Below are 13,403 nucleotides of genomic sequence, written 5' to 3' on the forward strand. Positions count from 1 at the left end.
TCAGATTCCACAGAAATAAGGCTAGCAAAGAGATCCAGGAAATACAGATGTAACACTGTGAGATGAGTTAACAGAACACTAAGCAGTTTCTCAGAAAGCTTATTTCCAGATTCATCTGAGGATATTTCCATTTTCACCATAGACCTCTATGGGCTTCCAAATATCACTTTTCCAAATCCCCAAGAACTGTCTTAGCGAAAGGCTTCTTGAGGGGAAAGCTGTAACTCTGTGAGATGATATCACAGAACACAAAGAATTTTCTCAGAAAGCTTCTTTCTCTTTGTTATCGGAGGATATTTCCTTTGGCCCTATAGTCTTCAAAGGGATCCGAAATATCTGTTCTCAGATTTCACAGAAATAAGGCTAGAAAAGAGATCCACGAAATACAGATGTTACTCTGTGAGTGGAAGTCACACATCAGAAGCCGTTACTCAGAAAGCTTCTTTCCAGATTTCATCTGAGGATATTTCCTTTTTCACCATAGCCGTCTATGGGCTTCCAAATATCACTTTGCCAATTCCAAAAGAACTGTCTTAGCGAAAGGCTTCTTGAGGGGAAAGCTGTAACTCTGTGAGATGATTTCACAGAACACAAAGAAGTTTCTCAGAAAGCTTCTTTCTCTTTGATATCGGAGGATATTTCCTTTGGCCCTATAGTCTTCAAAGGGATCCGAAATATCTGTTCTCAGATTCCACAGAAATAAGGCTAGCAAAGAGATCCACCAAAGACAGATGTAGCTCTGTGAGATGAATTAACAGAACACTCAGCAGTTTCTCATAAAGCTTCTTTCCAGATTTCATCTGAGGATATTTCCTTTTTCACCATAGCCCTCTATGGGCTTCCAAATATCACTTTGCCAATTCCACAGGAACTGTCTTAGCGAAAGTTTCCTTGAGGGGAAAGCTGTAACTCTGTGTGATGATTTCACAGAACACAAAGAAGTTTCTCAGAAAGCTTCTTTCTCTTTGTTATCGGAGGATATTTCCTTTGGCCCTATAGTCTTCAAAGGGATCCGAAATATCTCTTCTCAGATTCCACAGAAATAAGGCTAGCAAAGAGATAGACGAAAGACAGATGTAACTCTGTGAGATGAATTAACAGAACACTCAGCAGTTTCTCATAAAGCTTCTTTCCAGATTTCATCTGAGGATATTTCCTTTTTCACCATAGCCCTCTATGGGCTTCCAAATCTCACTTTGCCAATTCCAAAAGAACTGTCTTAGCGAAAGGCTTCTTGAGGGGAAAGCTGTAACTCTGTGAGATGATTTCACAGAACACAAAGAAGTTTCTCAGAAAGCTTCTTTCTCTTTGATATCAGAGGATATTTCCTTTGGCCCTATAGTCTTCAAAGGGATCCGAAATATCTGTTTTCAGATTCCACAGAAATTAGGCTAGCAAAGAGATGCACGAAACACAGATGTAACTCTGTGAGTGGAAGTCACACATCACGGAGTAGTTTCTCACAAAGCATCTTTCCAGATTTCATCTGAGGATATTTTCTTTTTCACCATAGCCCTCTATGGGCTTCCAAATATCACTTTACCAATTCCACAAGAACTGTCTTAGCGAAAGGCTTCTTGAGAGAAAAGCTGTAACTCTGTGAGATGATTTCACAGAACACAAAGAAGTTTCTCAGAAAGCGACTTTCTCTTTGTTATCGGAGGATATTTCCTTTGGCCCCCTAGTCTTCAAAGGGATCCGAAATATCTGTTCTCAGATTCCACAGAAATAAGGCTAGCAAAGAGATCCAAGAAATACAGATGTAACTCTGTGAGATGAATTAACAGAACACCCAGCATTTTTTCATAAAGCTTCTTTCCAGATTTCATCTGAGGATATTTCCTTTTTCACCATAGCCCTCTATGGGCTTCCAAATATCACTTTGCCAATTCCGCAAAACCGTCTTAGCGAAAGGCTTCTTGAGGGGAAAGCTGTAACTCTGTGAGATGATTTCACAGAACACAAAGAAGTTTCTCAGAAAGCTTCTTTCTCTTTGTTATCAGAGGATATTTCCTTTGGCTCTATAGTCTTCAAAGGGATCCGAAATATCTGTTCTCAGATTCCACAGATAAAAGGCTAGCAAAGAGATCCAGGAAATACAGATGTCACTCTGAGATGAATTAACAGAACACTCAGCAGTTTCTCAGAAAGCTTCTTTCCAGATTTCATCTGAGGATATTTCCTTTTTCACCATAGCCCACTGAGGACTTCCATATATCACTTTGCCAATTCCACAAGAACTGTCTTAGGGACAGGCTTCTTGAGGGGAAAGCTGTAACTCTGTGAGATGATTTCACAGAACACAAAGAAGTTTCTCAGAAAGCTTCTTTCTCTTTGTTATCGGAGGATATTTCCTTTGGCCCTATAGTCTTCAAAGGGATCCGAATTATCTGTTCTCAGATTCCACAGAAATAAGGCTAGCAAAGAGGTCCACGAAAACAGATGTAACTCTGTGAATGGAAGTCACACATCATGGAGCAGTTTCTCAGAAAGCTTCTTTCCAGACTTCATCTGAGGATAGTTCCTTTTTCACCATAGCCCTCTAGGGGCTTCCAAATATCACTTTGCCAATTCCACGGAACTGTCTTAGCGAAAGGCTTCCTGAGGGGAAAGCTGTAACTCTGTGAGATGATTTCACAAGACACAAAGAAGTTTCTCAGAAAGCTTCTTTCTGTTAATGGAGGATATTTCCTTTGGCCTTATAGTGCTCAAAGTGATCCGAAATATCTGTTCACAGATTCCACAGAAATAAGGCTAGCAAAGAGATCCACGAAAGAGAGATGTAACTCTGTGAGATGAATTAACAGAACACTCAGCAGTTTCTCGAAAGCTTCTATCCAGATTTTATCTGAGGATATTTCCGTTTTCACCATAGCGCTCTATGTTCTTCCAAATATCACTTTACCAATTCCACAAGAACTGTCTTAGCGAAAGGCTTCTTGAGGGGAAAGCTGTAACTCTGTGAGATGATTTCACAGAACACAAAGAAGTTTCCCAGAAAGCTTCTTTCTCTTTGTTATCGGAGGATATTTCCTCTGGCCCTATAGTCTTCAAAGGGATCCGAAATATCTGTTCTCAGATTCTACAGAAATAAGGCTAGCAAAGAGATCCACGAAATACAGATGTAACTCTGTGAGATGAATTAACAGAACACTCAGCAGTTTCTCAGAAAGCTTCTTTCCAGATTTCAACTGAGGATATTTCCTTTTTCACCATAGCCCTCTATGGGCTTCCAAATATCACTTTGCCAATTCCACAAGAACTGTCTTAGCGAAAGGCTTCTTGAGGGGAAAGCTGTAACTCTGTGAGATGATTTCCCAGAACACAAAGAAGTTTCTCAGAAAGCTTCTTTCTCTTTGTTATCGGAGTATATTTCCTTTGGCCCTATAGTCTTCTAAGGGATCCGAAATATCTGTTCTCAGATTCCACAGAAATAAGTGTAGCAAAGAGATCCACGAAATACAGATGTAACTCTCTGAGTGGAAGTCACACATCACGGAACAGTTTCTCAGAAAGCTTCTTTCCAGATTTCATCTGAGGATATTTCCTTTTTCACCATAGCCCTCTATGGGCTTCCAAATATCACTTTTCCAACTCCACAAGAACTCTGTTAGCGAAAGGCTTCTTGAGGGGAAAGCTGTAACTCTGCGAGATGATTTCACAGAGCACAAAGAAGTTTCTCAGGAAGCTTCTTTCTCTATGTTATCAGAGGGTATTTCCTTTGTCACTATAGTATTCAAAGGGATCCGAAATATCTGTTCTCAGATTCCACAGAAATAAGGCTAGCAAAGACATCCACGAAATACAGATGTAACTCTGTGAGATGAATTAACAGAACACTAAGCAGTTTCTCACAAATCTTCTTCATAGATTTCATCTGAGGATATTTCCTTTTTACCATAGCCCTCTGGGGGCTTCCAAATATCACTTTACCAATTCCACAAGAACTGTCTTAGCGAAAGGCTTCTTGAGGGGAAAGCTGTAACTCTGTGAGATGATTTCACAGAACACAAAATAGTTTCCCAGAAATCTTCTTTCTCTTTGTTATCGGAGGATATTTCCTTTGGCCCTATAGTCTTCAAAGGGATCCGAATTATCTGTTCTCAGATTCCACAGAAATAAGGCTAGGAAAGAGATCCACGAAATACAGATGTAACTCTGTGAGTGGAAGTCACACATCACAGAGCAGTTTCTCAGAAAGCTTCTTTCCAGATTTCATCTGAGGATATTTCCTTTTTCACCATAGCCCTATAAGGGCTTCCAAATATCACTATGCCAATTCCACAAGAACTGTCTTAACGAAAGGCTTCTTGAGGGGAGAGCTGTAACTCTGTGAGATGATTTCACAGAACACAAAGAAGTTTCTCAGAAAGCTTCTTTCTCTTTGTTATCAGAGGATATTTTATTTGGCCCTATAGCCTTCAAAGGGATCCGAAATATGTGTTCTCAGATTCCACAGAAATAAGGTAACAAAGAGATCCACGAAAGACAGATGTAACTCTGTGGGTGGAAGTCACACATCACGGAGCAGTTTCTCAGAAAGCTTCTTTCCAGAATTCATCGGAGGATATTTCCTTTTTCACCATAGCCCTCTATTGGCTTCCAAATGTCACTTTGCCAATTCCACAAGAACTGTCTTATCGACAGGCTTCTTGAGGGGAAAGCTGTAACTCTGTGAGATGATTTCACAGAACACAAAGTAGTTTCTCAGAAAGCTCCTTTCTCTTTGTTATCGGAGGATATTTCCTTTGGCCCTATAGTCTTCAAAGGGATCCGAAATATCTGTTCTCAGATTCCACAGAAATAAGGCTAGCAAAGATATCCACAAAATACAGATATAACTCCGTGCGATGAATTAACAGAACACTAAACTGTTTCTCAGAAAGCTTCTTTCCAGCTTTCATGTGAGGATATTTCCTTTTTCACCATAGCCCTCTATGGGCTTCCGAATATCACTTTGCCAGTTCCACAAGAACTGTCTTAGGGAAAGGCTTCTTGAGGGGAAAGCTGTAACTCAGTGAGATGATTTCACAGAACACAAAGAAGTTTCTCAGAAAGCTTCTTTCTGTTAATGGAGGATATTTCCTTTGGCCTTATAGTGCTCAAAGGGATCCGAAATATCTGTTCTCAGATTCCACAGAAATAAGGCTAGCAAAGAGATCCACGAAAGACAGATGTAACTCTGTTAGATGAATTAATAGAACACTCTGCAATTTCTCAGAAAGCTTCTTTCCAGATTTCATCTGAGGATATTTCCCTTTTCACCTTAGCCCTCTCTGGGCTTCCAAATATCATTTTGCCAATTCCACAAGAACTGTCTTAGAGAAAGGCTTCTTGAGGGGAAAGCTGTAACTCTGTGTGATGATTTCACAGAACAAAAAGAAGTTTCTCAGAAAGCTTCCTTCTCTTTGTTATCAGAGGATATTTGCTTTGGCACTGTAGTCTTCAAAGGGATCCGAAATATCTGTTCTCAGATTCCACAGAAATAAGGGTAGCAAACAGATCCACGAAATATAGATGTAACTCTGTGATATGAATTAACAGAACATTCAGAAGTTTCTCGAAAGCTTCTATCCAGATTTCATCTGAGGATATTTCCTTTTTCACCATAGCCCTCTAGGGGCTTCCAAATGTCACTTTGCCAATTCCACAAGAACTGTCTTAGCGAAGGCTTCTTGAGGTGAAAGCTGTAACTCCGTGAGATGATTTCTCAGAACACAAAGAAGTTTCTCAGAAAGCTTCTTTCTCTTTGTTATCGGAGGATATTTCCTTTGGCCCTATAGTCTTCAAGGGGATCCGAAATATCTGTTCTCAGATTCCACAGAAATAAGGCTAGCAAAGAGATCCACGAAATACAGATGTTACACTGTGAGATCAATTAACAGAACACTAAGCAGTTTCTCAGAATGCTTCTTTCCAGATTTCATCTGAGGATATTTCCTTTTTCACCATAGCCCTCTATGGGCTTCCAAATATCACTTTGCCAATTACACAAGAACTGTCTTAGCGAAAGGCTTCTTGAGGGGAAAGCTGTAACTCTGTGAGATGATTCAACAGAACACAAAGAAGTTTCTCGAAAGCTTCTTTCTCTTTGTTATCAGAGGATATTTCCTTTGGCCCTATAGTCTTCAAAGGGATCCGAAATATCTGTTCTCAGATTCCACAGAAATAAGGCTAGCAAAGAGATCCACGAAATACAGATGTAACTCTGTGAGATTAATTAACAGAACACTCAGCAGTTTCTCAGAAAAATTCTTTCCAGATTTCATCTGAGAATATTTCCTTTTTCACCATAGCCCTCTATAGGCTTCCAAATGTCACTTTGCCAATTCCACAAGAAGTGTCTTAGAGAAAGGCTTCTTGATAGGAAAGCTGTATCTCTGAGAGAAGATCTCACAGAACACAAAGAAGTTTCTCAGAAAGCTTCTTTCTCTTTGTTATCTGAGGATATTTCCTTTGGCCCTATAGTCTTCAAAGGGATCCGAAGTATCTGTTCTCAGATTCCACAGAAATAAGGCTAGCAAAGAGATCAACGAAATACAGATGTAACTCTGTGAGTGGAAGTCACACATCACGGAGCTGTTTCTCACTAATCTTCTTTCCAGATTCCATCTGAGGATATTTCCTTTTTCACCATAGCCCTCTATGGGCTTCCAAATATCACTTTGCCAATTCCACAAGAACTGTCTTAGCGAAAGGCTTCTTGAAGGGAAAGCTGTAACTCAGTGCGATGATTTCACAGAACACAAAGAAGTTTCTCAGAAAGCTTCTTTCTCTTTGTTGTCGGAGGATATTTCCTTTGGCCCTATAGTCTTCAAAGGGATCCGAAATATCTGTTCTCAGATTCCACAGAAATAAGGCTAGCAAATAGATGCACGAAATACAGATGTAACTCAGTGAGTGGAAGTCACACATCACGGAGCAGGTTCTCAGAAAGCGTCTTTCCAGATTTCATCTGAGGATATTTCCTTTTTCACCTTAGCCCTCTATGGGCTTTCAAATATCACTTTGCCAATTCCAAAAGAACTGTCTTAGAGAAAGGCTTCTTGAGGGGAAAGCTGTAACTCTGAGAGATGATTTCACATAACACAAAGAAGTTTCTCAGAAAGCTTCTTTCTCTTTGTTATCGGAGGATATTTCCTTTGGCACTAGAGTCTTCAAAGGGATACGATATATCTCTTCTCGGATTCCACAGAAATAAGGCTAGCAAAGATCCACGAAATATACATGTAACTCTGTGAGATGAATTAAAAGAACATTCAACCGTTTCTCGAAAGCTTCTATCCAGATTTCATCTGACGATATTTCCTTTTTCACTATAGCCCTCTATGGGCTTTCAAATATCACTTTGCCAATTCCACAAGAACTGTCTTAGCGAAAGGCTTCTTGAGGGGAAAGCTGTAACTCTGTGAGATGATTTCACAGAATACAAAGAAGTTTCTCAGAAAGCTTCTTTCTCTTTTTTATCGGCGGATATTTCCTTTGGCCCTATAGTCTTCAAAGGGATCCGAAATATCCGTTCTGAGATTCCACAGAAATAAGGCTAGCAAAGAGATCCACGAAATACAGATGTAACACTGTGAGATGATTTAACAGAAAACTAAGCAGTTTCTCAGAAAGCTTCTCTCCAGATTTCATCTGAGGATATTTCATTTTTCACCGTAGCCCTCTATGGGCTTCCAAATATCACTTTGCCAATTCCACAAGAACTGTCTTAGCGAAAGGCTTCTTGAGGGGGAAGCTGTAACTCTGTGAGATGATTTCACAGAACACAAAGAAGTTTCTCAGAAAGCTTCTTTCTCTTTGTTATCGGGGGATGTTTCCTTTGGCCCTATAGTCCTCAAAGGTATCCGAAATATCTGCTCTCACATTCCACAGAAATAAGGCTAGCAAAGACATTGACGAAGTACAGATGTAACTCTGTGAGTGGAAGTCTCACATCACAGAGCAGTTTCTCAGAAAGCTTCTATCCAGATTTCATCAGAGGATATTTCCTTTTTCACCATAGCCCTCTAGGGGCTTCCAAATGTCACTTTGTCAATTCCACAAGAACTCTCTCAGCGAAAGGTTTATTGAGGGGAAAGCTGTAACTCTGTGATTCGATTTCACAGAACATTAAGAAGTTTCTCAAAAGCTTCTTTCTCTTTGTTATCGGAGGATATTTCCTTTGGCCATATAGTGTTCAAAGGGATCCGAAATATCTGTTCTCAGATTCCACAGAAATAAGGCTAGCAAAGAGATTCACGAAGTAAAGATGTAAATCTGTGACTGGAAGTCACACATCACAGAGCAGTTTCTCAAAAGCTTCTATCCAGATTTCATCTGAGGATATTTCGTTTTTCACCATAGCCCTCTATGGGCTTCCAAATATCACTATGCCAATTCCACAAGAACTGTCTAAGCGAAAGGTTTCTTGAGGGGAAAGCAGTAATTCTGTGAGTAGATTTCACAGAACACAAAGAAGTTTCTCAGAAAGCTTCTTTCTCTTTGTTATCAGAGGATATTTCCTTTGGATCTATAGTCTTCAAAGGGATCCGAAATATCTGTTCTCAGATTCCACAGAAATAAGGCTAGAAAAGAGATACACGAAATACAGATGTAATTCTGTGAGATGAACTAACAGAACACTAAGCAGTTTCTCAGAAAGCTTCTTTCCAGATTTCATCTGAGGATATTTCCTTTTTCACCATAGCCCTCTATGGGCTTCCAAATATCACCTTGCCAATTCCACAAGAACTGTCTTAGCGAAAGGCTTCTTGAGTGGGAAGCTGTAACTCTGTGAGATGATTTCACAGAACGCAAAGAAGTTTCTCAGAAAGCTTCTTTCTCTTTGTTATCGGAGGATATTTCCTTTGGCCCTATAGTCTTCAAAGGGATCCGAAATATCTGTTCTCAGATTCCACAGAAATAAGGCTAGCAAAGAGATCCACGAAATACATATGTAACTCTGTGAGTGGAATTTACACATCACAGAGCAGTTTCTCAGAAAGCTTCTTTCCAGATTTCATCTGAGGATATTTCCTTTTTCACCATAGCCCTCTATGGGCTTCCAAATATCACTTTGCCAATTCCACAAGAACTGTCTTAGCGAAAGGCTTCTTGATAGGAAAGGTGTATCTCTGTGAGATGATTTCACAGAACACAAAGAAGTTTCTCAGAAAGCTTCTTTCTCTTTGTTATCGCAGGATATTTCCTTTGGCCCTATAGTCTTCAACGGGATCCGAAATATCTGCTCTCAGATTCCTCAGAAATAAGGCTAGAAAAGAGATCCACGAAATACAGATGTAACTCTGTGCGTGGAAGTCACACATCACGGAGCAGTTTCTCAGAAAGCCTCTTTCCAGATTTCATCTGAGGATATTTCTTTTTCACCAGAGCCCTCTAAGGGATTCAAAATATGACTTTGCCAATTCCACAAGAACTGTCTTAGCGAAAGGCTTCTTTATAGGAAAGCTGGAACTCTGTGAGATGATTTCACAGAACACAAAGAAGTTTCTCAGAAAGCTTCTTTCTCTTTGTTATCGGAGGATATTTCCTTTGGCCCTATAGTCTTCAAAGGGATCCGAAATATCTGTTCTCAGATTCAACAGAACTATGTCTAGCAAAGAGATCCACGAAATACAGATGTAACTCTGTGAGTGGAAGTCACACATCACGGAGCAGTTTCTCAGAATGCTTCTTTCTAGATTTCATCTGAGGATAATTCCTTTTTCACCATAGCCCTCTATAGGCTTCCAAATATCACTTTGCCAATTCCACAAGAACTGTCTTAGCGAAAGGCTTCTTGAGGGGAAAGCTGTAATTCTCTGAGATGATTACACAGAACACAAAGAAGTTTCTCAGAAAGCTTCTTTCTCTTTGTTATCGGAGGATATTTCCTTTGGCCCTAAAGTCTTCAAAGGGATCCGAAATATCTGTTCTCAGATTCCACAGAAATAAGGCTAGCAAAGAGATCCTCGAAATACAGATGTAACTCTGTGAGATGAGTTAACAGAACACTCAGCAGTTTCTCAGAGCGCTTCTTTAAAGATTTCATCTGAGGATATTTCCTTTTTCACCATAGCCCTCTATGGGCTTCCAAATATCACTTTGCCAATTCCACCAGAATTGTCTTAGCGAAAGGCTTCTTGATAGGAAAGCTGTATCTCTGTGAGATGATTTCACAGAACACAAAGAAGTTTCTCAGAAAGCTTCTTTCTCTTTGTTATCGCAGGATATTTCCTTTGGCCCTATAGTCTTCAAAGGGATCCGAAATATCTGCTCTCAGATTCCACAGAAAGAAGGCTAGCAAAGAGATCCACGAAATACAGATGTAACTCTGTGAGTGGAAGTCACACATCACGGAGCAGTTTCTCAGAAAGCTTCTTTCCAGATTTCATCTGAGGATATTTCTTTTTCACCATAACCCTCTAAGGGGTTCAAAATATCACTTTGCCAATTCCACAAGAACTGTCTTAGCGAAAGGCTTCTTCAGGGGAAAGCTGTAACTCTGTGTGATGATTTCACAGAACACAAAGAAGTTTCTCAGAAAGCTTCTTTCTCTTTGTTATCGGAGGATATTTCCTTTGGCCCTATAGTCTTCAAAGGGATCCGAAATATCTGTTCTCAGATTCAACAGAACTATGTCTAGCAAAGAGATCCACGAAATACAGATGTAACTCTGTGAGTGGAAGTCACACATCACGGAGCAGTTTCTCAGAAAGCTTCTTTCTAGATTTCATCTGAGGATAATTCCTTTTTCACCATAGCCCTCTATAGGCTTCCAAATATCACTTTGCCATTTCCACAAGAACTGTCTTAGCGAAAGGCTTCTTGTTTGGAAAGCTGTAACTCTGTGAGATGATTTCAGAGAACAAAAAGAAGTTTCTCAGAAAGCTTCTTTCTCTTTGTTATCGGAGGATATTTCCTTTGGCCCTATAGTCTTCAAAGGGATCCGAAATATCTGTTCTCAGATTCCACAGAAATAAGGCTAGCAAAGAGATCCACGAAATACAGATGTAACTTTGTGAGATGAATTAACAGAACATTCAGCAGTTTCTCAGAAAGCTTCTTTCCAGATTTCATCTGAGGATATTTCCATTTACACCATAGCCCTCTATTGGCTTCCAAATATCACTTTGCCAATTCCACAAGAACTGTCTTAGCGAAAGGCTTCTTGAGGGGAATGCTGTAACTCTGTGAGATGATTTCACAGAACACAAAAAAGTTTCTCCGAAAGCTTCTTTCTGTTTGTTATCGGAGGATATTTCCTTTGGCCCTATAGTCTTCATAGGGATCCGAAATATCTGTTCTCAGATTCCACAGAAATAAGGCTAGCAAAGAGATCCACGAAATACAGATGTAACTCTGTGAGATGAATTAACAGAACACTAAGCAGTTTCTCAGAAAGCTTCTTTCAGATTTCATCTGAGGATATTTCCTTTTTCACCATAGCCCTCTATGGGCTTCCAAATATCACTTTGCCAATTCCACAAGAACTGTCTTCGCGAAACGCTCCTGGATAGGAAAGCTCTATCTCTGTGAGATGATTTCACAGAACACAAAGAAGTTTCTCAGAAAGCTTCTTTCTCTTTGTTATCGTAGGATATTTCCTTTGGCCCTATAGCCTTCAAATGGATCTGAAATATCGGTTCTCAGATTCCACAGAAATAAGGCTAGCAAAGAGATACAGGAAATACAGATGTAACTCTGTGAGATGAAGTCACACATCACGGAGCAGTTTCTCAGAAAGCTTCTTTCCAGGTTACATCTGAGGATATTTCCTTTTTCGCCTTAGCCCTCTATGGGCTTCCAAATATCACTTTGCCAATTCCACAAGAACTGTCTTAGCGAAAGGCTTCTTGAGGCGAAAGCTGTAACTCTGTGTGATGATTCCACAGAACAAAAAGAAGTTTCTCAGAAAGCTTCCTTCTCTTTGTTATCAGAGGATATTTGCTTTGGCACTGTAGTCTTCAAAGGGATCCGAAATATCTGTTCTCAGATTCCACAGAAATAAGGGTAGCAAAGAGATCAACGAAATATAGATGTAACTCTGTGATATGAATTAACAGAACATTCAGCAGTTTCTCGAAAGCTTCTATCCAGATTTCATCTGAGGATATTTCCTTTTTCACCATAGCCCTCTATGGGCTTCCAAATGTCACTTTGCCAATTACACAAGAACTGTCTTAGCGAAGGCTTCTTGAGGGGAAAGCTGTAACTCTGTGAGATGATTTCACAGAACACAAAGAAGTTTCTCAGAAAGCTTCTTTCTCTTTCTTATCGGAGGATATTTCGTTTGGCCCTTTAGTCTTCAAAGGGATCCGAAATATCTGTTCTCAGATTCCACAGAAATAAGGCTAGCAAAGAGATCCACGAAATACAGATGTTACACTGTGAGATCAATTAACAGAACACTAAGCAGTTTCTCAGAAAGCTTCTTTCCAGATTTCATCTGAGGATATTTCCTTTTTCACCATAGCCCTCTATGGGCTTCCAAATATCACTTTGCCAATTACACAAGAACTGAATTAGCGAAAGGCTTCTTGAGAGGAAAGCTGTAACTCTGTGAGATGATTCAACAGAACACAAAGAAGTTTCTCGAAAGCTTCTTTCTCTTTGTTATCAGAGGATATTTACTTTGGCCCTATAGTCTTCAAAGGGATCCGAAATATCTGTTCTCAGATTCCACAGAAATAAGGCTAGCAAAGAGATCCACGAAATACAGATGTAACTCTGTGAGATGAATTAACAGAACACTCAGCAGTTTCTCAGAAAGATTCTTTCCAGATTTCATCTTAGAATATTTCCTTTTTCACCATAGCCCTCTATGGGCTTCCAAATATCACTTTGCCAATTCCACAAGAACTGTCTTAGCGAAAGGCTTCTTGATAGGAAAGCTGTATCTCTGACAGAAGATTTCACAGAACACAAAAAAGTTTCTCAGAAAGCTTCTTTCTCTTTGTTATCGGAGGGTATTTCCTTTGGCCCTATAGTCTTCAAAGGGATCCGAAATATCTGTTCTCAGATTCCACAGAAATAAGGCTAGCAAAGAGATCCACAAAATACAGATGTAACTCTGTGAGTGGAAGTCACACATCACGGAGCAGTTTCTCACTCATCTTCTTTCCAGATTCCATCTGAGGATATTTCCTTTTTCACCATAGCCCTCTATGGGCTTCCAAATATCACTTTGCCAATTACACAAGAACTGTCTTAGCGAAAGGCTTCTTGAGGGGAAAGCTGTAAATCTGTGAGACGATTTCACAGAACACAAACAAGTTTCTCAGAAAGCTTCTTTCTCCTTGTTATCGGAGGATATTTCCTTTGGCCCTATAGTCTTCAAAGGGATCCGAAATATCTGTTCTCAGATTCCACAGAAATAAGGCTAGGAAAGAGATCCACGAAATACAGATGTGTCTCTG

Source organism: Macaca fascicularis, chromosome 19, assembly GCF_037993035.2.
Source record: "Macaca fascicularis isolate 582-1 chromosome 19, T2T-MFA8v1.1".
NCBI classification, from domain to species: Eukaryota; Metazoa; Chordata; class Mammalia; order Primates; family Cercopithecidae; genus Macaca; species Macaca fascicularis.